The sequence below is a fragment of the Ambystoma mexicanum genome, chromosome 4q, assembly GCF_040938575.1.
Source record: "Ambystoma mexicanum isolate Mex_15411 chromosome 4q, UKY_AmexF1_1, whole genome shotgun sequence".
Lineage (NCBI taxonomy): Eukaryota > Metazoa > Chordata > Amphibia > Caudata > Ambystomatidae > Ambystoma > Ambystoma mexicanum.
Window position 1 is genome coordinate 527,316,495 of NC_090928.1, and position 25,000 is coordinate 527,341,494.

Here is a 25,000-nt window from a genome sequence, read left to right on the forward strand (position 1 = left end):
TGTAAAGAGACTTTCAATTTCTATTTTTTTGGTCAAAAAGCACAAAAATTTTAGTTGTTTTCGCCCAACGTTTTCTTCACTATCCCTGCACTGCCACTTTCCACAGATAGGATGTATTTTTTTGGTCAAAAAGCACTACAATTTTAATTGTTTTCACCCAACGTGGGGCTCAGAACCCACGACCCTGAGATTAAGAGTCTCATGCTCTACCGACTGAGCTAGCCGGGCTACTTTGGATGCCTATAGTTTTCTTCCCTATCCCTGCACTGCCGTTTTCCACAGATAGGATGTATTTTTTTGGTCAAAAAGCACTACAATTTTAGTTGTTTTCGCCCAACGTGGGGCTCGAACCCACGACCCTGAGATTAAGAGTCTCATGCTCTACCGACTGAGCTAGCCGGGCTCCTTTGGATGCCTATAGTTTTCTTCCCTATCCCTGCACTGCCGTTTTCCACAGATAGGATGCTGTGTAATCATAGGCTCTGGTGGAGTTTGGAAAGAAAATACACATCAGCCAGAGGCAGAAATAGTCTAAGAAAGTATCAAACACAATTACCAGTCAATATCCGAACGCATTGAAGAATATCAGGAAATAGCCGATTAAACCTGTGTGGAAAAAAGTCTTATTTGTGTTTTCTCCACTTTATTTTATAGTAAGATGATACATACTTTTTCTTTTACAGTGAATACATTAAGGTGTGGTATTGCCCCATTACACATCATCCAGACATGCATTCATATATTGCATGTTAACAATGAAAATATTGCAAATATTGTAAAGAGACTTTCAATTTCTATTTTTTTGGTCAAAAAGCATGAAAATTTTAGTTGTTTTCGCCCAACGTGGGGCTTGAACCCACAACCCTGAGATTAAGAGTCTCATGCTCTACCGACTGAGCTAGCCGGGCTCTTTTGGATGCCTCTAGTTTTCTTCCCTATCCCTGCACTGCCGCTTTCCACAGATAGGATGCTGTGTAATCATAGGCTCTGGTGGAGTTTGGAAAGAAAATACACATCAGCCAGAGGCAGAAATAGTCTAAGAAAGTATCAAACACAATTACCAGTCAATATCAGAACGCATTGAAGAATATCAGGAAATAGCCGATTAAACATGTGTGGAAAAAAGTCTTATTTGTGTTTTCTCCACTTTATTTTATAGTAAGATGATACATACTTTTTCTTTTACAGTGAATACATTAAGGTGTGGTATTGCCCCATTACACATCATCCAGACATGCATTCATATATTGCATGTTAACAATGAAAATATTGCAAATATTGTAAAGAGACTTTCAATTTCTATTTTTTGGTCAAAAAGCACTAAAATTTTAGTTGTTTTTGCCCAACGTGGGGCTCAAACCCACGACCCTGAGATTAAGAGTCTCATGCTCTACCGACTGAGCTAGCCGGGCTCCTTTGGATGCCTATAGTTTTCTTTCTTATCCCTGCACTGCCGTTTTCCACAGACAGGATGTATTTTTTTGGTCAAAAAGTCCTACAATTTTAGTTGTTTTCACCCAACGTGGGGCTCGAACCCACAACCCTGAGATTAAGAGTCTCATGCTCTACCGACTGAGCTAGCCGGGCTCCTTTGGATGCCTATAGTTTTCTTCCCTATCCCTGCACTGCCGTTTTCCACAGATAGGATGTATTTTTTTGGTCAAAAAGTCCTACAATTTTAGTTGTTTTCGCCCAACATGGGGCTCGAACCCTCAACCCTGAGATTAAGAGTCTCATGCTCTACCGACTGAGCTAGCCGGGCTCCTTTGGATACCTATAGTTTTCTTCCCTATCCCTGCACTGCCGTTTTCCACAGATAGGATGCTGTGTAATCATAGGCTCTGGTGGAGTTTGGAAAGAAAATACACATCAGCCAGAGGCAGAAATAGTCTAAGAAAGTATCAAACACAATTACCAGTCAATATCAGAACGCATTGAAGAATATCAGGAAATAGCTGATTAAACCTGTGTGGAAAAAAGTCTTATTTGTGTTTTCTCCACTTTATTTTATAGTAAGATGATACATACTTTTTCTTTTACAGTGAATACATTAAGGTGTGGTATTGCCCCATTACACATCATCCAGACATGCATTCATATATTGCATGTTAACAATCAAAATATCTAGCTGGGCTCCTTTGGATGCCTATAGTTTTCTTCCCTATCCCTGCACTGCCGTTTTCCACAGATAGGATGTGTTTTTTTGGTCAAAAAGTCCTACAATTTTAGTTGTTTTCGCCCAACGTGGGGCTCAAACCCACGACCCTGAGATTAAGAGTCTCATGCTCTACCGACTGAGCTAGCCGGGCTCCTTTGGATACCTATAGTTTTCTTCCCTATCCCTGCACTGCCGTTTTCCACAGATAGGATGCTGTGTAATCATAGGCTCTGGTGGAGAATACATTAAGGTGTGGTATTGCCCCATTACACATCATCCAGACATGCATTCATATATTGCATGTTAACAATGAAAATATTGCAAATATTGTAAAGAGACTTTCAATTTCTATTTTTTTGGTCAAAAAGCATTAAAATTTTAGTTGTTTTCGCCCAACGTGGGGCTCGCACCCACGACCCTGAGATTAAGAGTCTCATGCTCTACCGACTGAGCTAGCCGGGCTCCTTTGGATGCCTATAGTTTTCTTCCCTATCCCTGCACTGCCGTTTTCCACAGATAGGATGCTGTGTAATCATAGGCTCTGGTGGAGTTTGGAAAGAAAATACACATCAGCCAGAGGCAGAAATAGTCTAAGAAAGTATCAAACACAATTACCAGTCAATATCAGAAAGCATTGAAGAATATCAGGAAATAGCCGATTAAACCTGTGTGGAAAAAAGTCTTATTTGAGTTTTCTCCACTTTATTTTATAGTAAGATGATACATACTTTTTCTTTTACAGTGAATACATTAAGGTGTGGTATTGCCCCATTACACATCATCCAGACATGCATTCATATATTGCATGTTAACAATCAAAATATTGCAAATATTGTAAAGAGACTTTCAATTTCTATTTTTTTGGTCAAAAAGCACTAAAATTTTAGTTGTTTTCGCCCAACGTGGGTTTCGCACCCACGACCCTGAGATTAAGAGTCTCATGCTCTACCGACTGAGCTAGCCGGGCTCCTTTGGATGCCTATAGTTTTTTTCCCTATCCCTGCACTGCCGCTTTCCACAGATAGGATGCTGTGTAATCATAGGCTCTGGTGGAGTTTGGAAAGAAAATACACATCAGCCAGAGGCAGAAATAGTCTAAGAAAGTATCAAACACAATTACCAGTCAATATCAGAACGCATTGAAGAATATCAGGAAATAGCCGATTAAACCTGTGTGGAAAAAAGTCTTATTTGTGTTTTCTCCACTTTATTTTATAGTAAGATGATGCATACTTTTTCTTTTACAGTGAATACATTAAGGTATGGTATTGCCCCATTACACATCATCCAGACATGCATTCATATATTGCATGTTAACAATGAAAATATTGCAAAGAGACTTTCAATTTCTATTTTTTTGGTCAAAAAGCACTAAAATTTTAGTTGTTTTCGCCCAACGTGGGGCTCGAACCCACGACCCTGAGATTAAGAGTCTCATGCTCTACCGACTGAGCTAGCCGGGCTCCTTTGGATGCCTATAGTTTTCTTCCCTATCCCTGCACTGCCGCTTTCCACAGATAGGATGCTGTGTAATCATAGGCTCTGGTGGAGTTTGGAAAGAAAATACACATCAGCCAGAGGCAGAAATAGTCTAAGAAAGTATCAAACACAATTACCAGTCAATATCAGAACGCATTGAAGAATATCAGGAAATAGCCGATTAAACCTGTGTGGAAAAAAGTCTTATTTGTGTTTTCTCCACTTTATTTTATAGTAAGATGATGCATACTTTTTCTTTTATAGTGAATACATTAAGGTGTGGTATTGCCCCATTACACATCATCCAGACATGCATTCATATATTGCATGTTAACAATGAAAATATTGCAAATATTGTAAAGAGACTTTCAATTTCTATTTTTTTGGTCAAAAAGCACTAAAATTTTAGTTGTTTTCGCCCAACGTGGGGCTCGAACCCAGGACCCTGAGATTAAGAGTCTCATGCTCTACCGACTGAGCTAGCCGGGCTCCTTTGGATGCCTATAGTTTTCTTCCCTATCCCTGCAATGCCGTTTTCCACAGATAGGATGCTGTGTAATCATAGGCTCTGGTGGAGTTTGGAAAGAAAATACACATCAGCCAGAGGCAGAAATAGTCTAAGAAAGTATCAAACACAATTACCAGTCAATATCTGAACGCATTGAAGAATATCAGGAAATAGCCGATTAAACCTGTGTGGAAAAAAGTCTTATTTGTGTTTTCTCCACTTTATTTTATAGTAAGATGATACATACTTTTTCTTTTACAGTGAATACATTAAGGTGTGGTATTGCCCCATTACACATCATCCAGACATGCATTCATATATTGCATGTTAACAATGAAAATATTGCAAATATTGTAAAGAGACTTTCAATTTCTATTTTTTTGGTCAAAAAGCACGAAAATTTTAGTTGTTTTCGCCCAACGTTTTCTTCCCTATCCCTGCACTGCCGCTTTCCACAGATAGGATGTATTTTTTTGGTCAAAAAGCACTACAATTTTAGTTGTTTTTGCCCAACGTGGGGCTCGAACCCACGACCCTGAGATTAAGAGTCTCATGCTCTAATGACTGAGCTAGCAGGGCTCCTTTGGATGCTTATAGTTTTCTTCCCTATCCCTGCACTGCCGTTTTCCACAGATAGGATGTATTTTTTTGGTCAAAAAGCACTACAATTTTAGTTGTTTTTCGCCCAACGTGGGGCTCGAACCCACGACCATGAGATTAAGAGTCTCATGCTCTACCGACTGAGCTAGCCCGGCTCCTTTGGATGCCTATAGTTTTCTTCCCTATCCCTGCACTGCCGTTTTCCACAGATAGGATGTAAGAAAGTATCAAACACAATTACCAGTCAATATCAGAACGCATTGAAGAATATCAGGAAATAGCCGATTAAACCTGTGTTGAAAAAAGTCTTATTTGTGTTTTCTCCACTTTATTTTATAGTAAGATGATACATACTTTTTCTTTTACAGTGAATACATTAAGGTGTGGTATTGCCCCATTACACATCATCCAGACATGCATTCATATATTGCATGTTAACAATGAAAATATTGCAAATATTGTAAAGAGACTTTCAATTTCTATTTTTTTGGTCAAAAAGCACTAAAATTTTAGTTGTTTTCGCCCAACGTGGGGCTCAGAACCCACGACCCTGAGATTAAGAGTCTCATGCTCTACCGACTGAGCTAGCCGGGCTCCTTTGGATGCCTATAGTTTTCTTCCCTATCCCTGCACTGCCGTTTTCCACAGATAGGATGCTGTGTAATCATAGGCTCTGGTGGAGTTTGGAAAGAAAATACACATCAGCCAGAGGCAGAAATAGTCTAAGAAAGTATCAAACACAATTACCAGTCAATATCCGAACGCATTGAAGAATGTCAGGAAATAGCCGATTAAACCTGTGTGGAAAAAAGTCTTATTTGTGTTTTCTCCACTTTATTTTATAGTAAGATGATACATACTTTTTCTTTTACAGTGAATACATTAAGGTGTGGTATTGCCCCATTACACATCATCCAGACATGCATTCATATATTGCATGTTAACAATGAAAATATTGCAAATATTGTAAAGAGACTTTCAATTTCTATTTTTTTGGTCAAAAAGCACTAAAATTTTAGTTGTTTTCGCCCAACGTGGGGCTCGAACCCACGACCCTGAGATTAAGAGTCTCATGCTCTACCGACTGAGCTAGCCGGGCTCCTTTGGATGCCTATAGTTTTCTTCCCTATCCCTGCACTGCCGTTTTCCACAGATAGGATGCTGTGTAATCATAGGCTCTGGTGGAGTTTGGAAAGAAAATACACATCAGCCAGAGGCAGAAATAGTCTAAGAAAGTATCAAACACAATTACCAGTCAATATCTGAACGCATTGAAGAATATCAGGAAATAGCCGATTAAACCTGTGTGGAAAAAAGTCTTATTAGTGTTTTCTCCACTTTATTTTATAGTAAGATGATACATACTTTTTCTTTTACAGTGAATACATTAAGGTGTGGTATTGCCCCATTACACATCATCCAGACATGCATTCATATATTGCATGTTAACAATGAAAATATTGCAAATATTGTAAAGAGACTTTCAATTTCTATTTTTTTGGTCAAAAAGCACAAAAATTTTAGTTGTTTTCGCCCAACGTTTTCTTCCCTATCCCTGCACTGACGCTTTCCACAGATAGGATGTATTTTTTTGGTCAAAAAGCACTACAATTTTAATTGTTTTCGCCCAACGTGGGGCTCAGAACCCACGACCCTGAGATTAAGAGTCTCATGCTCTACCGACTGAGCTAGCCGGGCTCCTTTGGATGCCTATAGTTTTCTTCCCTATCCCTGCACTGCCGTTTTCCACAGATAGGATGTATTTTTTTGGTCAAAAAGCACTACAATTTTAGTTGTTTTCGCCCAACGTGGGGCTCGAACCCACGACCCTGAGATTAAGAGTCTCATGCTCTACCGACTGAGCTAGCCGGGCTCCTTTGGATGCCTATAGTTTTCTTCCCTATCCCTGCACTGCCGTTTTCCACAGATAGGATGCTGTGTAATCATAGGCTCTGGTGGAGTTTGGAAAGAAAATACACATCAGCCAGAGGCAGAAATAGTCTAAGAAAGTATCAAACACAATTACCAGTCAATATCCGAACGCATTGAAGAATATCAGGAAATAGCCGATTAAACATGTGTGGAAAAAAGTCTTATTTGTGTTTTCTCCACTTTATTTTATAGTAAGATGATACATACTTTTTCTTTTACAGTGAATACATTAAGGTGTGGTATTGCCCCATTACACATCATCCAGACATGCATTCATATATTGCATGTTAACAATGAAAATATTGCAAATATTGTAAAGAGACTTTCAATTTCTATTTTTTTGGTCAAAAAGCACTAAAATTTTAGTTGTTTTCGCCCAACGTGGGGCTCAGAACCCACGACCCTGAGATTAAGAGTCTCATGCTCTACCGACTGAGCTAGCCGGGCTCCTTTGGATGCCTATAGTTTTCTTCCCTATCCCTGCACTGCCGTTTTCCACAGATAGGATGCTGTGTAATCATAGGCTCTGGTGGAGTTTGGAAAGAAAATACACATCAGCCAGAGGCAGAAATAGTCTAAGAAAGTATCAAACACAATTACCAGTCAATATCTGAACGCATTGAAGAATGTCAGGAAATAGCCGATTAAACCTGTGTGGAAAAAAGTCTTATTTGTGTTTTCTCCACTTTATTTTATAGTAAGATGATACATACTTTTTCTTTTACAGTGAATACATTAAGGTGTGGTATTGCCCCATTACACATCATCCAGACATGCATTCATATATTGCATGTTAACAATGAAAATATTGCAAATATTGTAAAGAGACTTTCAATTTCTATTTTTTTGGTCAAAAAGCACAAAAATTTTAGTTGTTTTCGCCCAACGTTTTCTTCCCTATCCCTGCACTGACGCTTTCCACAGATAGGATGTATTTTTTTGGTCAAAAAGCACTACAATTTTAATTGTTTTCGCCCAACGTGGGGCTCAGAACCCACGACCCTGAGATTAAGAGTCTCATGCTCTACTGACTGAGCTAGCCGGGCTCCTTTGGATGCCTATAGTTTTCTTCCCTATCCCTGCACTGCCGTTTTCCACAGATAGGATGTATTTTTTTGGTCAAAAAGCACTACAATTTTAGTTGTTTTCGCCCAACGTGGGGCTCGAACCCACGACCCTGAGATTAAGAGTCTCATGCTCTACCGACTGAGCTAGCCGGGCTCCTTTGGATGCCTATAGTTTTCTTCCCTATCCCTGCACTGCCGTTTTCCACAGATAGGATGCTGTGTAATCATAGGCTCTGGTGGAGTTTGGAAAGAAAATACACATCAGCCAGAGGCAGAAATAGTCTAAGAAAGTATCAAACACAATTACCAGTCAATATCCGAACGCATTGAAGAATATCAGGAAATAGCCGATTAAACATGTGTGGAAAAAAGTCTTATTTGTGTTTTCTCCACTTTATTTTATAGTAAGATGATACATACTTTTTCTTTTACAGTGAATACATTAAGGTGTGGTATTGCCCCATTACACATCATCCAGACATGCATTCATATATTGCATGTTAACAATGAAAATATTGCAAATATTGTAAAGAGACTTTTGATTTCTATTTTTTGGTCAAAAAGCACTAAAATTTTAGTTGTTTTTGCCCAACGTGGGGCTCAAACCCACGACCCTGAGATTAAGAGTCTCATGCTCTACCGACTGAGCTAGCCGGGCTCCTTTGGATGCCTATAGTTTTCTTTCTTATCCCTGCACTGCCGTTTTCCACAGACAGGATGTATTTTTTTGGTCAAAAAGTCCTACAATTTTAGTTGTTTTCGCCCAACGTGGGGCTCGAACCCACAACCCTGAGATTAAGAGTCTCATGCTCTACCGACTGAGCTAGCCGGGCTCCTTTGGATGCCTATAGTTTTCTTCCCTATCCCTGCACTGCCGTTTTCCACAGATAGGATGTATTTTTTTGGTCAAAAAGTCCTACAATTTTAGTTGTTTTCGCCCAACGTGGGGCTCGAACCCTCAACCCTGAGATTAAGAGTCTCATGCTCTACCGACTGAGCTAGCCGGGCTCCTTTGGATACCTATAGTTTTCTTCCCTATCCCTGCACTGCCGTTTTCCACAGATAGGATGCTGTGTAATCATAGGCTCTGGTGGAGTTTGGAAAGAAAATACACATCAGCCAGAGGCAGAAATAGTCTAAGAAAGTATCAAACACAATTACCAGTCAATATCAGAACGCATTGAAGAATATCAGGAAATAGCTGATTAAACCTGTGTGGAAAAAAGTCTTATTTGTGTTTTCTCCACTTTATTTTATAGTAAGATGATACATACTTTTTCTTTTACAGTGAATACATTAAGGTGTGGTATTGCCCCATTACACATCATCCAGACATGCATTCATATATTGCATGTTAACAATCAAAATATTGCAAATATTGTAAAGAGAATTTCAATTTCTATTTTTTTGGTCAAAAAGCATTAAAATTTTAGTTGTTTTCGCCCAACGTGGGGCTCACACCCACGACCCTGAGATTAAGATTCTCATGCTCTACCGACTGAGCTAGCCGGGCTCCTTTGGATACCTATAGTTTTCTTCCCTATCCCTGCACTGCCGTTTTCCACAGATAGGATGCTGTGTAATCATAGGCTCTGGTGGAGTTTGGAAAGAAAATACACATCAGCCAGAGGCAGAAATAGTCTAAGAAAGTATCAAACACAATTACCAGTCAATATCAGAACGCATTGAAGAATATCAGGAAATAGCTGATTAAACCTGTGTGGAAAAAAGTCTTATTTGTGTTTTCTCCACTTTATTTTATAGTAAGATGATACATACTTTTTCTTTTACAGTGAATACATTAAGGTGTGGTATTGCCCCATTACACATCATCCAGACATGCATTCATATATTGCATGTTAACAATCAAAATATTGCAAATATTGTAAAGAGACTTTCAATTTCTATTTTTTTGGTCAAAAAGCATTAAAATTGTAGTTGTTTTCGCCCAACGTGGGGCTCGCACCCACGACCCTGAGATTAAGAGTCTCATGCTCTACCGACTGAGCTAGCCGGGCTCCTTTGGATGCCTATAGTTTTCTTCCCTATCCCTGCACTGCCGTTTTCCACAGATAGGATGCTGTGTAATCATAGGCTCTGGTGGAGTTTGGAAAGAAAATACACATCAGCCAGAGGCAGAAATAGTCTAAGAAAGTATCAAACACAATTACCAGTCAATATCAGAACGCATTGAAGAATATCAGGAAATAGCTGATTAAACCTGTGTGGAAAAAAGTCTTATTTGTGTTTTCTCCACTTTATTTTATAGTAAGATGATACATACTTTTTCTTTTACAGTGAATACATTAAGGTGTGGTATTGCCCCATTACACATCATCCAGACATGCATTCATATATTGCATGTTAACAATCAAAATATTGCAAATATTGTAAAGAGAATTTCAATTTCTATTTTTTTGGTCAAAAAGCATTAAAATTTTAGTTGTTTTCGCCCAACGTGGGGCTCGCACCCACGACCCTGAGATTAAGATTCTCATGCTCTACCGACTGAGCTAGCCGGGCTCCTTTGGATACCTATAGTTTTCTTCCCTATCCCTGCACTGCCGTTTTCCACAGATAGGATGCTGTGTAATCATAGGCTCTGGTGGAGTTTGGAAAGAAAATACACATCAGCCAGAGGCAGAAATAGTCTAAGAAAGTATCAAACACAATTACCAGTCAATATCAGAACGCATTGAAGAATATCAGGAAATAGCTGATTAAACCTGTGTGGAAAAAAGTCTTATTTGTGTTTTCTCCACTTTATTTTATAGTAAGATGATACATACTTTTTCTTTTACAGTGAATACATTAAGGTGTGGTATTGCCCCATTACACATCATCCAGACATGCATTCATATATTGCATGTTAACAATCAAAATATTGCAAATATTGTAAAGAGACTTTCAATTTCTATTTTTTTGGTCAAAAAGCATTAAAATTTTAGTTGTTTTCGCCCAACGTGGGGCTCGCACCCACGACCCTGAGATTAAGAGTCTCATGCTCTACCGACTGAGCTAGCCGGGCTCCTTTGGATGCCTATAGTTTTCTTCCCTATCCCTGCACTGCCGTTTTCCACAGATAGGATGCTGTGTAATCATAGGCTCTGGTGGAGTTTGGAAAGAAAATACACATCAGCCAGAGGCAGAAATAGTCTAAGAAAGTATCAAACACAATTACCAGTCAATATCAGAACGCATTGAAGAATATCAGGAAATAGCCGATTAAACCTGTGTGGAAAAAAGTCTTATTTGAGTTTTCTCCACTTTATTTTATAGTAAGATGATACATACTTTTTCTTTTACAGTGAATACATTAAGGTGTGGTATTGCCCCATTACACATCATCCAGACATGCATTCATATATTGCATGTTAACAATCAAAATATTGCAAATATTGTAAAGAGACTTTCAATTTCTATTTTTTTGGTCAAAAAGCACTAAAATTTTAGTTGTTTTCGCCCAACGTGGGTTTCGCACCCACGACCCTGAGATTAAGAGTCTCATGCTCTACCGACTGAGCTAGCCGGGCTCCTTTGGATGCTTATAGTTTTCTTCCCTATCCCTGCACTGCCGCTTTCCACAGATAGGATGCTGTGTAATCATAGGCTCTGGTGGAGTTTGGAAAGAAAATACACATCAGCCAGAGGCAGAAATAGTCTAAGAAAGTATCAAACACAATTACCAGTCAATATCAGAACGCATTGAAGAATATCAGGAAATAGCCGATTAAACCTGTGTGGAAAAAAGTCTTATTTGTGTTTTCTCCACTTTATTTTATAGTAAGATGATGCATACTTTTTCTTTTACAGTGAATACATTAAGGTATGGTATTGCCCCATTACACATCATCCAGACATGCATTCATATATTGCATGTTAACAATGAAAATATTGCAAAGAGACTTTCAATTTCTATTTTTTTGGTCAAAAAGCACTAAAATTTTAGTTGTTTTCGCCCAACGTGGGGCTCGAACCCACGACCCTGAGATTAAGAGTCTCATGCTCTACCGACTGAGCTAGCCGGGCTCCTTTGGATGCCTATAGTTTTCTTCCCTATCCCTGCACTGCCGCTTTCCACAGATAGGATGCTGTGTAATCATAGGCTCTGGTAGAGTTTGGAAAGAAAATACACATCAGCCAGAGGCAGAAATAGTCTAAGAAAGTATCAAACACAATTACCAGTCAATATCAGAACGCATTGAAGAATATCAGGAAATAGCCGATTAAACCTGTGTGGAAAAAAGTCTTATTTGTGTTTTCTCCACTTTATTTTATAGTAAGATGATACATACTTTTTCTTTTACAGTGAATACATTAAGGTGTGGTATTGCCCCATTACACATCATCCAGACATGCATTCATATATTGCATGTTAACAATGAAAATATTGCAAATATTGTAAAGAGACTTTCAATTTCTATTTTTTTGGTCAAAAAGCACGAAAATTTTAGTTGTTTTCGCCCAACGTTTTCTTCCCTATCCCTGCACTGCCGCTTTCCACAGATAGGATGTATTTTTTTGGTCAAAAAGCACTACAATTTTAGTTGTTTTCGCCCAACGTGGGGCTCCAACCCACGACCCTGAGATTAAGAGTCTCATGCTCTACCGACTGAGCTAGCCGGGCTCCTTTGGATGCCTATAGTTTTCTTCCCTATCCCTGCACTGCCGTTTTCCACAGAATGGATGTATTTTTTTGGTCAAAAAGCACTACAATTTTAGTTGTTTTCGCCCAACGTGGGGCTCGAACCCACGACCCTGAGATTAAGAGTCTCATGCTCTACCGACTGAGCTAGCCGGGCTCCTTTGGATGCCTATAGTTTTCTTCCCTATCCCTGCACTGCCGTTTTCCACAGATAGGATGTATTTTTTTGGTCAAAAAGCAGTACAATTTTAGTTGTTTTCGCCCAACGTGGGGCTCGAACCCACGACCCTGAGATTAAGAGTCTCATGCTCTACCGACTGAGCTAGCCGGGCTCCTTTGGATGCCTATAGTTTTCTTCCCTATCCCTGCACTGCCGCTTTCCACAGATAGGATGCTGTGTAATCATAGGCTCTGGTGGAGTTTGGAAAGAAAATACACATCAGCCAGAGGCAGAAATAGTCTAAGAAAGTATCAAACACAATTACCAGTCAATATCAGAACGCATTGAAGAATATCAGGAAATAGCCGATTAAACATGTGTGGAAAAAAGTCTTATTTGTGTTTTCTCCACTTTATTTTATAGTAAGATGATACATACTTTTTCTTTTACAGTGAATACATTAAGGTGTGGTATTGCCCCATTACACATCATCCAGACATGCATTCATATATTGCATGTTAACAAAGAAAATATTGCAAATATTGTAAAGAGACTTTCAATTTCTATTTTTTTGGTCAAAAAGCACTAAAATTTTAGTTGTTTTCGCCCAACGTGGGGCTCGAACCCACAACCCTGAGATTAAGAGTCTCATGCTCTACCGACTGAGCTAGCCGGGCTCCTTTGGATACCTATAGTTTTCTTTCCTATCCCTGCACTGCCGTTTTCCACAGATAGGATGCTGTGTAATCATAGGCTCTGGTGGAGTTTCGGAAAGAAAATACACATCAGCCAGAGGCAGAAATAGTCTAAGAAAGTATCAAACACAATTACCAGTCAATATCAGAACGCATTGAAGAATATCAGGAAATAGCTGATTAAACCTGTGTGGAAAAAAGTCTTATTTGTGTTTTCTCCACTTTATTTTATAGTAAGATGATACATACTTTTTCTTTTACAGTGAATACATTAAGGTGTGGTATTGCCCCATTACACATCATCCAGACATGCATTCATATATTGCATGTTAACAATCAAAATATTGCAAATATTGTAAGAGAATTTCAATTTCTATTTTTTTGGTCAAAAAGCATTAAAATTTTAGTTGTTTTCGCCCAACGTGGGGCTCGCACCCACGACCCTGAGATTAAGATTCTCATGCTCTACCTACTGAGCAAGCCGGGCTCCTTTGGATACCTATAGTTTTCTTCCCTATCCCTGCACTGCCGTTTTCCACAGATAGGATGCTGTGTAATCATAGGCTCTGGTGGAGTTTGGAAAGAAAATACACATCAGCCAGAGGCAGAAATAGTCTAAGAAAGTATCAAACACAATTACCAGTCAATATCAGAATGCATTGAAGAATATCAGGAAATAGCTGATTAAACCTGTGTGGAAAAAAGTCTTATTTGTGTTTTCTCCACTTTATTTTATAGTAAGATGATACATACTTTTTCTTTTACAGTGAATACATTAAGGTGTGGTATTGCCCCATTACACATCATCCAGACATGCATTCATATATTGCATGTTAACAATCAAAATATTGCAAATATTGTAAAGAGACTTTCAATTTCTATTTTTTTGGTCAAAAAGCATTAAAATTTTAGTTGTTTTCGCCCAACGTGGGGCTCGCACCAACGACCCTGAGATTAAGAGTCTCATGCTCTACCGACTGAGCTAGCCGGGCTCCTTTGGATGCCTATAGTTTTCTTCCCTATCCCTGCACTGCCGTTTTCCACAGATAGGATGCTGTGTAATCATAGGCTCTGGTGGAGTTTGGAAAGAAAATACACATCAGCCAGAGGCAGAAATAGTCTAAGAAAGTATCAAACACAATTACCAGTCAATATCAGAACGCATTGAAGAATATCAGGAAATAGCCGATTAAACCTGTGTGGAAAAAAGTCTTATTTGAGTTTTCTCCACTTTATTTTATAGTAAGATGATACATACTTTTTCTTTTACAGTGAATACATTAAGGTGTGGTATTGCCCCATTACACATCATCCAGACATGCATTCATATATTGCATGTTAACAATCAAAATATTGCAAATATTGTAAAGAGACTTTCAATTTCTATTTTTTTGGTCAAAAAGCACAAAAATTTTAGTTGTTTTCGCCCAACGTTTTCTTCCCTATCCCTGCACTGACGCTTTCCACAGATAGGATGTATTTTTTTGGTCAAAAAGCACTACAATTTTAGTTGTTTTCGCCCAACGTGGGGCTCGAACCCACGACCCTGAGATTAAGAGTCTCATGCTCTACCGACTGAGCTAGCCGGGCTCCTTTGGATGCCTATAGTTTTCTTCCCTATCCCTGCACTGCCGCTTTCCACAGATAGGATGCTGTGTAATCATAGGCTCTGGTGGAGTTTGGAAAGAAAATACACATCAGCCAGAGGCAGAAATAGTCTAAGAAAGTATCAAACACAATTACCAGTCAATATCAGAACGCATTGAAGAATATCAGGAAATAGCCGATTAAACCTGTGTGGAAAAAAGTCTTATTTGTGTTTTCTCCACTTTATTTTATAGTAAGATGATACATACTTTTTCTTTTACAGTGAATACATTAAGGTGTGGTATTGCCCCATTACACATCATCCAGACATGCATTCATATATTGCATGTTAACAATGAAAATATTGCAAATATTGTAAAGAGACTTTCAATTTCTATTTTTTTGGTCAAAAAGCACGAAAATTTTAGTTGTTTTCGCCCAACGTTTTCTTCCCTATCCCTGCACTGCCGCTTTCCACAGATAGGATGTATTTTTTTGGTCAAAAAGCACTACAATTTTAGTTGTTTTCGCCCAACGTGGGGCTCGAACCCACGACCCTGAGATTAAGAGTCTCATGCTCTACCGACTGAGCTAGCCGGGCTCCTTTGGATGCCTATAGTTTTCTTCCCTATCCCTGCACTGCCGTTTTCCACAGAATGGATGTATTTTTTTGGTCAAAAAGCACTACAATTTTAGTTGTTTTCGCCCAACGTGGGGCTCGAACCCACGACCCTGAGATTAAGAGTCTCATGCTCTACCGACTGAGCTAGCCGGGCTCCTTTGGATGCCTATAGTTTTCTTCCCTATCCCTGCACTGCCGTTTTCCACAGATAGGATGTATTTTTTTGGTCAAAAAGCAGTACAATTTTAGTTGTTTTCGCCCAACGTGGGGCTCGAACCCACGACCCTGAGATTAAGAGTCTCATGCTCTACCGACTGAGCTAGCCGGGCTCCTTTGGATGCCTATAGTTTTCTTCCCTATCCCTGCACTGCCGCTTTCCACAGATAGGATGCTGTGTAATCATAGGCTCTGGTGGAGTTTGGAAAGAAAATACACATCAGCCAGAGGCAGAAATAGTCTAAGAAAGTATCAAACACAATTACCAGTCAATATCTGAACGCATTGAAGAATATCAGGAAATAGCCGATTAAACATGTGTGGAAAAAAGTCTTATTTGTGTTTTCTCCACTTTATTTTATAGTAAGATGATACATACTTTTTCTTTTACAGTGAATACATTAAGGTGTGGTATTGCCCCATTACACATCATCCAGACATGCATTCATATATTGCATGTTAACAATGAAAATATTGCAAATATTGTAAAGAGACTTTCAATTTCTATTTTTTTGGTCAAAAAGCACGAAAATTTTAGTTGTTTTCGCCCAACGTTTTCTTCCCTATCCCTGCACTGCCGCTTTCCACAGATAGGATGTATTTTTTGGTCAAAAAGCACTACAATTTTAGTTGTTTTCGCCCAACGTGGGGCTCGAACCCACGACCCTGAGATTAAGAGTCTCATGCTCTACTGACTGAGCTAGCCGGGCTCCTTTGGATGCCTATAGTTTTCTTCCCTATCCCTGCACTGCCGTTTTCCACAGATAGGATGTATTTTTTTGGTCAAAAAGCACTACAATTTTAGTTGTTTTCGCCCAACGTGGGGCTCGAACCCACAACCCTGAGATTAAGAGTCTCATGCTCTACCGACTGAGCTAGCCGGGCTCCTTTGGATACCTATAGTTTTCTTTCCTATCCCTGCACTGCCGTTTTCCACAGATAGGATGCTGTGTAATCATAGGCTCTGGTGGAGTTTCGGAAAGAAAATACACATCAGCCAGAGGCAGAAATAGTCTAAGAAAGTATCAAACACAATTACCAGTCAATATCAGAACGCATTGAAGAATATCAGGAAATAGCTGATTAAACCTGTGTGGAAAAAAGTCTTATTTGTGTTTTCTCCACTTTATTTTATAGTAAGATGATACATACTTTATCTTTTACAGTGAATACATTAAGGTGTGGTATTGCCCCATTACACATCATCCAGACATGCATTCATATATTGCATGTTAACAATCAAAATATTGCAAATATTGTAAGAGAATTTCAATTTCTATTTTTTTGGTCAAAAAGCATTAAAATTTTAGTTGTTTTCGCCCAACGTGGGGCTCGCACCCACGACCCTGAGATTAAGATTCTCATGCTCTACCTACTGAGCAAGCCGGGCTCCTTTGGATACCTATAGTTTTCTTCCCTATCCCTGCACTGCCGTTTTCCACAGATAGGATGCTGTGTAATCATAGGCTCTGGTGGAGTTTGGAAAGAAAATACACATCAGCCAGAGGCAGAAATAGTCTAAGAAAGTATCAAACACAATTACCAGTCAATATCAGAATGCATTGAAGAATATCAGGAAATAGCTGATTAAACCTGTGTGGAAAAAAGTCTTATTTGTGTTTTCTCCACTTTATTTTATAGTAAGATGATACATACTTTTTCTTTTACAGTGAATACATTAAGGTGTGGTATTGCCCCATTACACATCATCCAGACATGCATTCATATATTGCATGTTAACAATCAAAATATTGCAAATATTGTAAAGAGACTTTCAATTTCTATTTTTTTGGTCAAAAAGCATTAAAATTTTAGTTGTTTTCGCCCAACGTGGGGCTCGCACCAACGACCCTGAGATTAAGAGTCTCATGCTCTACCGACTGAGCTAGCCGGGCTCCTTTGGATGCCTATAGTTTTCTTCCCTATCCCTGCACTGCCGTTTTCCACAGATAGGATGCTGTGTAATCATAGGCTCTGGTGGAGTTTGGAAAGAAAATACACATCAGCCAGAGGCAGAAATAGTCTAAGAAAGTATCGAACACAATTACCAGTCAATATCAGAACGCATTGAAGAATATCAGGAAATAGCCGATTAAACCTGTGTGGAAAAAAGTCTTATTTGAGTTTTCTCCACTTTATTTTATAGTAAGATGATACATACTTTTTCTTTTACAGTGAATACATTAAGGTGTGGTATTGCCCCATTACACATCATCCAGACATGCATTCATATATTGCATGTTAACAATCAAAATATTGCAAATATTGTAAAGAGACTTTCAATTTCTATTTTTTTGGTCAAAAAGCACAAAAATTTTAGTTGTTTTCGCCCAACGTTTTCTTCCCTATCCCTGCACTGACGCTTTCCACAGATAGGATGTATTTTTTTGGTCAAAAAGCACTACAATTTTAATTGTTTTCGCCCAACGTGGGGCTCAGAACCCACGACCCTGAGATTAAGAGTCTCATGCTCTACCGACTGAGCTAGCCGGGCTCCTTTGGATGCCTATAGTTTTCTTCCCTATCCCTGCACTGCCGTTTTCCACAGATAGGATGTATTTTTTTGGTCAAAAAGCACTACAATTTTAGTTGTTTTCGCCCAACGTGGGGCTCGAACCCACGACCCTGAGATTAAGAGTCTCATGCTCTACCGACTGAGCTAGCCGGGCTCCTTTGGATGCCTATAGTTTTCTTCCCTATCCCTGCACTGCCGTTTTCCACAGATAGGATGCTGTGTAATCATAGGCTCTGGTGGAGTTTGGAAAGAAAATACACATCAGCCAGAGGCAGAAATAGTCCAAGAAAGTATCAAACACAATTACCAGTCAATATCCGAACGCATTGAAGAATATCAGGAAATAGCCGATTAAACATGTGTGGAAAAAAGTCTTATTTGTGTTTTCTCCACTTTATTTTATAGTAAGATGATACATACTTTTTCTTTTACAGTGAATACATTAAGGTGTGGTATTGCCCCATTACACATCATCCAGACATGCATTCATATATTGCATGTTAACAATGAAAATATTGCAAATATTGTAAAGAGACTTTCAATTTCTATTTTTTGGTCAAAAAGCACTAAAATTTTAGTTGTTTTTGCCCAACGTGGGGCTCAAACCCACGACCCTGAGATTAAGAGTCTCATGCTCTACTGACTGAGCTAGCCGGGCTCCTTTGGATGCCTATAGTTTTCTTTCTTATCCCTGCACTGCCGTTTTCCACAGACAGGATGTATTTTTTTGGTCAAAAAGTCCTACAATTTTAGTTGTTTTCACCCAACGTGGGGCTCGAACCCACACCCCTGAGATTAAGAGTCTCATGCTCTACCGACTGAGCTAGCCGGGCTCCTTTGGATGCCTATAGTTTTCTTCCCTATCCCTGCACTGCCGTTTTCCACAGATAGGATGTATTTTTTTGGTCAAAAAGTCCTACAATTTTAGTTGTTTTCGCCCAACGTGGGGCTCGAACCCTCAACCCTGAGATTAAGAGTCTCATGCTCTACCGACTGAGCTAGCCGGGCTCCTTTGGATACCTATAGTTTTCTTCCCTATCCCTGCACTGCCGTTTTCCACAGATAGGATGCTGTGTAATCATAGGCTCTGGTGGAGTTTGGAAAGAAAATACACATCAGCCAGAGGCAGAAATAGTCTAAGAAAGTATCAAACACAATTACCAGTCAATATCAGAACGCATTGAAGAATATCAGGAAATAGCTGATTAAACCTGTGTGGAAAAAAGTCTTATTTGTGTTTTCTCCACTTTATTTTATAGTAAGATGATACATACTTTTTCTTTTACAGTGAATACATTAAGGTGTGGTATTGCCCCATTACACATCATCCAGACATGCATTCATATATTGCATGTTAACAATCAAAATATTGCAAATATTGTAAAGAGAATTTCAATTTCTATTTTTTTGGTCAAAAAGCATTAAAATTTTAGTTGTTTTCGCCCAACGTGGGGCTCGCACCCACGACCCTGAGATTAAGATTCTCATGCTCTACCGACTGAGCTAGCTGGGCTCCTTTGGATACCTATAGTTTTCTTCCCTATCCCTGCACTGCCGTTTTCCACAGATAGGATGCTGTGTAATCATAGGCTCTGGTGGAGTTTGGAAAGAAAATACACATCAGCCAGAGGCAGAAATAGTCTAAGAAAGTATCAAACACAATTACCAGTCAATATCAGAACGCATTGAAGAATATCAGGAAATAGCTGATTAAACCTGTGTGGAAAAAAGTCTTATTTGTGTTTTCTCCACTTTATTTTATAGTAAGATGATACATACTTTTTCTTTTACAGTGAATACATTAAGGTGTGGTATTGCCCCATTACACATCATCCAGACATGCATTCATATATTGCATGTTAACAATCAAAATATTGCAAATATTGTAAAGAGACTTTCAATTTCTATTTTTTTGGTCAAAAAGCATTAAAATTGTAGTTGTTTTCGCCCAACGTGGGGCTCGCACCCACGACCCTGAGATTAAGAGTCTCATGCTCTACCGACTGAGCTAGCCGGGCTCCTTTGGATGCCTATAGTTTTCTTCCCTATCCCTGCACTGCCGTTTTCCACAGATAGGATGCTGTGTAATCATAGGCTCTGGTGGAGTTTGGAAAGAAAATACACATCAGCCAGAGGCAGAAATAGTCTAAGAAAGTATCAAACACAATTACCAGTCAATATCAGAACGCATTGAAGAATATCAGGAAATAGCTGATTAAACCTGTGTGGAAAAAAGTCTTATTTGTGTTTTCTCCACTTTATTTTATAGTAAGATGATACATACTTTTTCTTTTACAGTGAATACATTAAGGTGTGGTATTGCCCCATTACACATCATCCAGACATGCATTCATATATTGCATGTTAACAATCAAAATATTGCAAATATTGTAAAGAGAATTTCAATTTCTATTTTTTTGGTCAAAAAGCATTAAAATTTTAGTTGTTTTCGCCCAACGTGGGGCTCGCACCCACGACCCTGAGATTAAGATTCTCATGCTCTACCGACTGAGCTAGCCGGGCTCCTTTGGATACCTATAGTTTTCTTCCCTATCCCTGCACTGCCGTTTTCCACAGATAGGATGCTGTGTAATCATAGGCTCTGGTGGAGTTTGGAAAGAAAATACACATCAGCCAGAGGCAGAAATAGTCTAAGAAAGTATCAAACACAATTACCAGTCAATATCAGAACGCATTGAAGAATATCAGGAAATAGCTGATTAAACCTGTGTGGAAAAAAGTCTTATTTGTGTTTTCTCCACTTTATTTTATAGTAAGATGATACATACTTTTTCTTTTACAGTGAATACATTAAGGTGTGGTATTGCCCCATTACACATCATCCAGACATGCATTCATATATTGCATGTTAACAATCAAAATATTGCAAATATTGTAAAGAGACTTTCAATTTCTATTTTTTTGGTCAAAAAGCATTAAAATTTTAGTTGTTTTCGCCCAACGTGGGGCTCGCACCCACGACCCTGAGATTAAGAGTCTCATGCTCTACCGACTGAGCTAGCCGGGCTCCTTTGGATGCCTATAGTTTTCTTCCCTATCCCTGCACTGCCGTTTTCCACAGATAGGATGCTGTGTAATCATAGGCTCTGGTGGAGTTTGGAAAGAAAATACACATCAGCCAGAGGCAGAAATAGTCTAAGAAAGTATCAAACACAATTACCAGTCAATATCAGAACGCATTGAAGAATATCAGGAAATAGCCGATTAAACCTGTGTGGAAAAAAGGTTTATTTGAGTTTTCTCCACTTTATTTTATAGTAAGATGATACATACTTTTTCTTTTACAGTGAATACATTAAGGTGTGGTATTGCCCCATTACACATCATCCAGACATGCATTCATATATTGCATGTTAACAATCAAAATATTGCAAATATTGTAAAGAGACTTTCAATTTCTATTTTTTTGGTCAAAAAGCACTAAAATTTTAGTTGTTTTCCCCCAACGTGGGTTTCGCACCCACGACCCTGAGATTAAGAGTCTCATGCTCTACCGACTGAGCTAGCCGGGCTCCTTTGGATGCTTATAGTTTTCTTCCCTATCCCTGCACTGCCGCTTTCCACAGATAGGATGCTGTGTAATCATAGGCTCTGGTGGAGTTTGGAAAGAAAATACACATCAGCCAGAGGCAGAAATAGTCTAAGAAAGTATCAAACACAATTACCAGTCAATATCAGAACGCATTGAAGAATATCAGGAAATAGCCGATTAAACCTGTGTGGAAAAAAGTCTTATTTGTGTTTTCTCCACTTTATTTTATAGTAAGATGATGCATACTTTTTCTTTTACAGTGAATACATTAAGGTATGGTATTGCCCCATTACACATCATCCAGTCATGCATTCATATATTGCATGTTAACAATGAAAATATTGCAAAGAGACTTTCAATTTCTATTTTTTTGGTCAAAAAGCACTAAAATTTTAGTTGTTTTCGCCCAACGTGGGGCTCGAACCCACGACCCTGAGATTAAGAGTCTCATGCTCTACCGACTGAGCTAGCCGGGCTCCTTTGGATGCCTATAGTTTTCTTCCCTATCCCTGCACTGCCGCTTTCCACAGATAGGATGCTGTGTAATCATAGGCTCTGGTGGAGTTTGGAAAGAAAATACACATCAGCCAGAGGCAGAAATAGTCTAAGAAAGTATCAAACACAATTACCAGTCAATATCAGAACGCATTGAAGAATATCAGGAAATAGCCGATTAAACCTGTGTGGAAAAAAGTCTTATTTGTGTTTTCTCCACTTTATTTTATAGTAAGATGATACATACTTTTTCTTTTACAGTGAATACATTAAGGTGTGGTATTGCCCCATTACACATCATCCAGACATGCATTCATATATTGCATGTTAACAATGAAAATATTGCAAATATTGTAAAGAGACTTTCAATTTCTATTTTTTTGGTCAAAAAGCACGAAAATTTTAGTTGTTTTCGCCCAACGTTTTCTTCCCTATCCCTGCACTGCCGCTTTCCACAGATAGGATGTATTTTTTTGGTCAAAAAGCACTACAATTTTAGTTGTTTTCGCCCAACGTGGGGCTAGAACCCACGACCCTGAGATTAAGAGTCTCATGCTCTACCGACTGAGCTAGCCGGGCTCCTTTGGATGCCTATAGTTTTCTTCCCTATCCCTGCACTGCCGTTTTCCACAGAATGGATGTATTTTTTTGGTCAAAAAGCACTACAATTTTAGTTGTTTTCGCCCAACGTGGGGCTCGAACCCACGACCCTGAGATTAAGAGTCTCATGCTCTACCGACTGAGCTAGCCGGGCTCCTTTGGATGCCTATAGTTTTCTTCCCTATCCCTGCACTGCCGTTTTCCACAGATAGGATGTATTTTTTTGGTCAAAAAGCAGTACAATTTTAGTTGTTTTCGCCCAACGTGGGGCTCGAACCCACGACCCTGAGATTAAGAGTCTCATGCTCTACCGACTGAGCTAGCCGGGCTCCTTTGGATGCCTATAGTTTTCTTCCCTATCCCTGCACTGCCGCTTTCCACAGATAGGATGCTGTGTAATCATAGGCTCTGGTGGAGTTTGGAAAGAAAATACACATCAGCCAGAGGCAGAAATAGTCTAAGAAAGTATCAAACACAATTACCAGTCAATATCAGAACGCATTGAAGAATATCAGGAAATAGCCGATTAAACATGTGTGGAAAAAAGTCTTATTTGTGTTTTCTCCACTTTATTTTATAGTAAGATGATACATACTTTTTCTTTTACAGTGAATACATTAAGGTGTGGTATTGCCCCATTACACATCATCCAGACATGCATTCATATATTGCATGTTAACAAAGAAAATATTGCAAATATTGTAAAGAGACTTTCAATTTCTATTTTTTTGGTCAAAAAGCACTAAAATTTTAGTTGTTTTCGCCCAACGTGGGGCTCGAACCCACAACCCTGAGATTAAGAGTCTCATGCTCTACCGACTGAGCTAGCCGGGCTCCTTTGGATACCTATAGTTTTCTTTCCTATCCCTGCACTGCCGTTTTCCACAGATAGGATGCTGTGTAATCATAGGCTCTGGTGGAGTTTCGGAAAGAAAATACACATCAGCCAGAGGCAGAAATAGTCTAAGAAAGTATCAAACACAATTACCAGTCAATATCAGAACGCATTGAAGAATATCAGGAAATAGCTGATTAAACCTGTGTGGAAAAAAGTCTTATTTGTGTTTTCTCCACTTTATTTTATAGTAAGATGATACATACTTTTTCTTTTACAGTGAATACATTAAGGTGTGGTATTGCCCCATTACACATCATCCAGACATGCATTCATATATTGCATGTTAACAATCAAAATATTGCAAATATTGTAAAGAGAATTTCAATTTCTATTTTTTTGGTCAAAAAGCATTAAAATTTTAGTTGTTTTCGCCCAACGTGGGGCTCGCACCCACGACCCTGAGATTAAGATTCTCATGCTCTACCTACTGAGCAAGCCGGGCTCCTTTGGATACCTATAGTTTTCTTCCCTATCCCTGCACTGCCGTTTTCCACAGATAGGATGCTGTGTAATCATAGGCTCTGGTGGAGTTTGGAAAGAAAATACACATCAGCCAGAGGCAGAAATAGTCTAAGAAAGTATCAAACACAATTACCAGTCAATATCAGAATGCATTGAAGAATATCAGGAAATAGCTGATTAAACCTGTGTGGAAAAAAGTCTTATTTGTATTTTCTCCACTTTATTTTATAGTAAGATGATACATACTTTTTCTTTTACAGTGAATACATTAAGGTGTGGTATTGCCCCATTACACATCATCCAGACATGCATTCATATATTGCATGTTAACAATCAAAATATTGCAAATATTGTAAAGAGACTTTCAATTTCTATTTTTTTGGTCAAAAAGCATTAAAATTTTAGTTGTTTTCGCCCAACGTGGGGCTCGCACCAACGACCCTGAGATTAAGAGTCTCATGCTCTACCGACTGAGCTAGCCGGGCTCCTTTGAATGCCTATAGTTTTCTTCCCTATCCCTGCACTGCCGTTTTCCACAGATAGGATGCTGTGTAATCATAGGCTCTGGTGGAGTTTGGAAAGAAAATACACATCAGCCAGAGGCAGAAATAGTCTAAGAAAGTATCAAACACAATTACCAGTCAATATCAGAACGCATTGAAGAATATCAGGAAATAGCCGATTAAACCTGTGTGGAAAAAAGTCTTATTTGAGTTTTCTCCACTTTATTTTATAGTAAGATGATACATACTTTTTCTTTTACAGTGAATACATTAAGGTGTGGTATTGCCCCATTACACATCATCCA

General features: G+C 38.9%; 16 non-coding genes across 16 annotated transcripts; all 16 read right to left on the bottom strand.

Annotated features, from left to right (window-relative positions):
- Positions 1-330: 330 nt before the first annotated feature.
- On the bottom strand, positions 331-403 carry TRNAK-CUU (transfer RNA lysine (anticodon CUU)). Its single transcript has one exon. It is a non-coding gene; the product is annotated as a tRNA-Lys (tRNA).
- Positions 404-3,548: 3,145 nt separating this feature from the next.
- Positions 3,549-3,621, bottom strand: TRNAK-CUU (transfer RNA lysine (anticodon CUU)). The gene has a single exon. It is a non-coding gene; the product is annotated as a tRNA-Lys (tRNA).
- A 2,150-nt stretch (positions 3,622-5,771) lies between these two features.
- Positions 5,772-5,844, bottom strand: TRNAK-CUU (transfer RNA lysine (anticodon CUU)). The gene has a single exon. It is a non-coding gene; the product is annotated as a tRNA-Lys (tRNA).
- Positions 5,845-6,545: 701 nt separating this feature from the next.
- TRNAK-CUU (transfer RNA lysine (anticodon CUU)) lies at positions 6,546-6,618 on the bottom strand. Its single transcript has one exon. It is a non-coding gene; the product is annotated as a tRNA-Lys (tRNA).
- Positions 6,619-7,825: 1,207 nt separating this feature from the next.
- TRNAK-CUU (transfer RNA lysine (anticodon CUU)) lies at positions 7,826-7,898 on the bottom strand. Its single transcript has one exon. It is a non-coding gene; the product is annotated as a tRNA-Lys (tRNA).
- Positions 7,899-11,700: 3,802 nt separating this feature from the next.
- TRNAK-CUU (transfer RNA lysine (anticodon CUU)) lies at positions 11,701-11,773 on the bottom strand. Its single transcript has one exon. It is a non-coding gene; the product is annotated as a tRNA-Lys (tRNA).
- A 700-nt stretch (positions 11,774-12,473) lies between these two features.
- TRNAK-CUU (transfer RNA lysine (anticodon CUU)) lies at positions 12,474-12,546 on the bottom strand. The gene has a single exon. It is a non-coding gene; the product is annotated as a tRNA-Lys (tRNA).
- A 102-nt stretch (positions 12,547-12,648) lies between these two features.
- Positions 12,649-12,721, bottom strand: TRNAK-CUU (transfer RNA lysine (anticodon CUU)). Its single transcript has one exon. It is a non-coding gene; the product is annotated as a tRNA-Lys (tRNA).
- A 2,040-nt stretch (positions 12,722-14,761) lies between these two features.
- On the bottom strand, positions 14,762-14,834 carry TRNAK-CUU (transfer RNA lysine (anticodon CUU)). Its single transcript has one exon. It is a non-coding gene; the product is annotated as a tRNA-Lys (tRNA).
- A 525-nt stretch (positions 14,835-15,359) lies between these two features.
- Positions 15,360-15,432, bottom strand: TRNAK-CUU (transfer RNA lysine (anticodon CUU)). Its single transcript has one exon. It is a non-coding gene; the product is annotated as a tRNA-Lys (tRNA).
- A 102-nt stretch (positions 15,433-15,534) lies between these two features.
- Positions 15,535-15,607, bottom strand: TRNAK-CUU (transfer RNA lysine (anticodon CUU)). Its single transcript has one exon. It is a non-coding gene; the product is annotated as a tRNA-Lys (tRNA).
- Positions 15,608-15,709: 102 nt separating this feature from the next.
- Positions 15,710-15,782, bottom strand: TRNAK-CUU (transfer RNA lysine (anticodon CUU)). The gene has a single exon. It is a non-coding gene; the product is annotated as a tRNA-Lys (tRNA).
- A 2,483-nt stretch (positions 15,783-18,265) lies between these two features.
- Positions 18,266-18,338, bottom strand: TRNAK-CUU (transfer RNA lysine (anticodon CUU)). Its single transcript has one exon. It is a non-coding gene; the product is annotated as a tRNA-Lys (tRNA).
- Positions 18,339-22,140: 3,802 nt separating this feature from the next.
- Positions 22,141-22,213, bottom strand: TRNAK-CUU (transfer RNA lysine (anticodon CUU)). Its single transcript has one exon. It is a non-coding gene; the product is annotated as a tRNA-Lys (tRNA).
- Positions 22,214-22,913: 700 nt separating this feature from the next.
- TRNAK-CUU (transfer RNA lysine (anticodon CUU)) lies at positions 22,914-22,986 on the bottom strand. Its single transcript has one exon. It is a non-coding gene; the product is annotated as a tRNA-Lys (tRNA).
- A 102-nt stretch (positions 22,987-23,088) lies between these two features.
- TRNAK-CUU (transfer RNA lysine (anticodon CUU)) lies at positions 23,089-23,161 on the bottom strand. Its single transcript has one exon. It is a non-coding gene; the product is annotated as a tRNA-Lys (tRNA).
- Between the last annotated feature and the right edge of the window lie 1,839 nt (positions 23,162-25,000).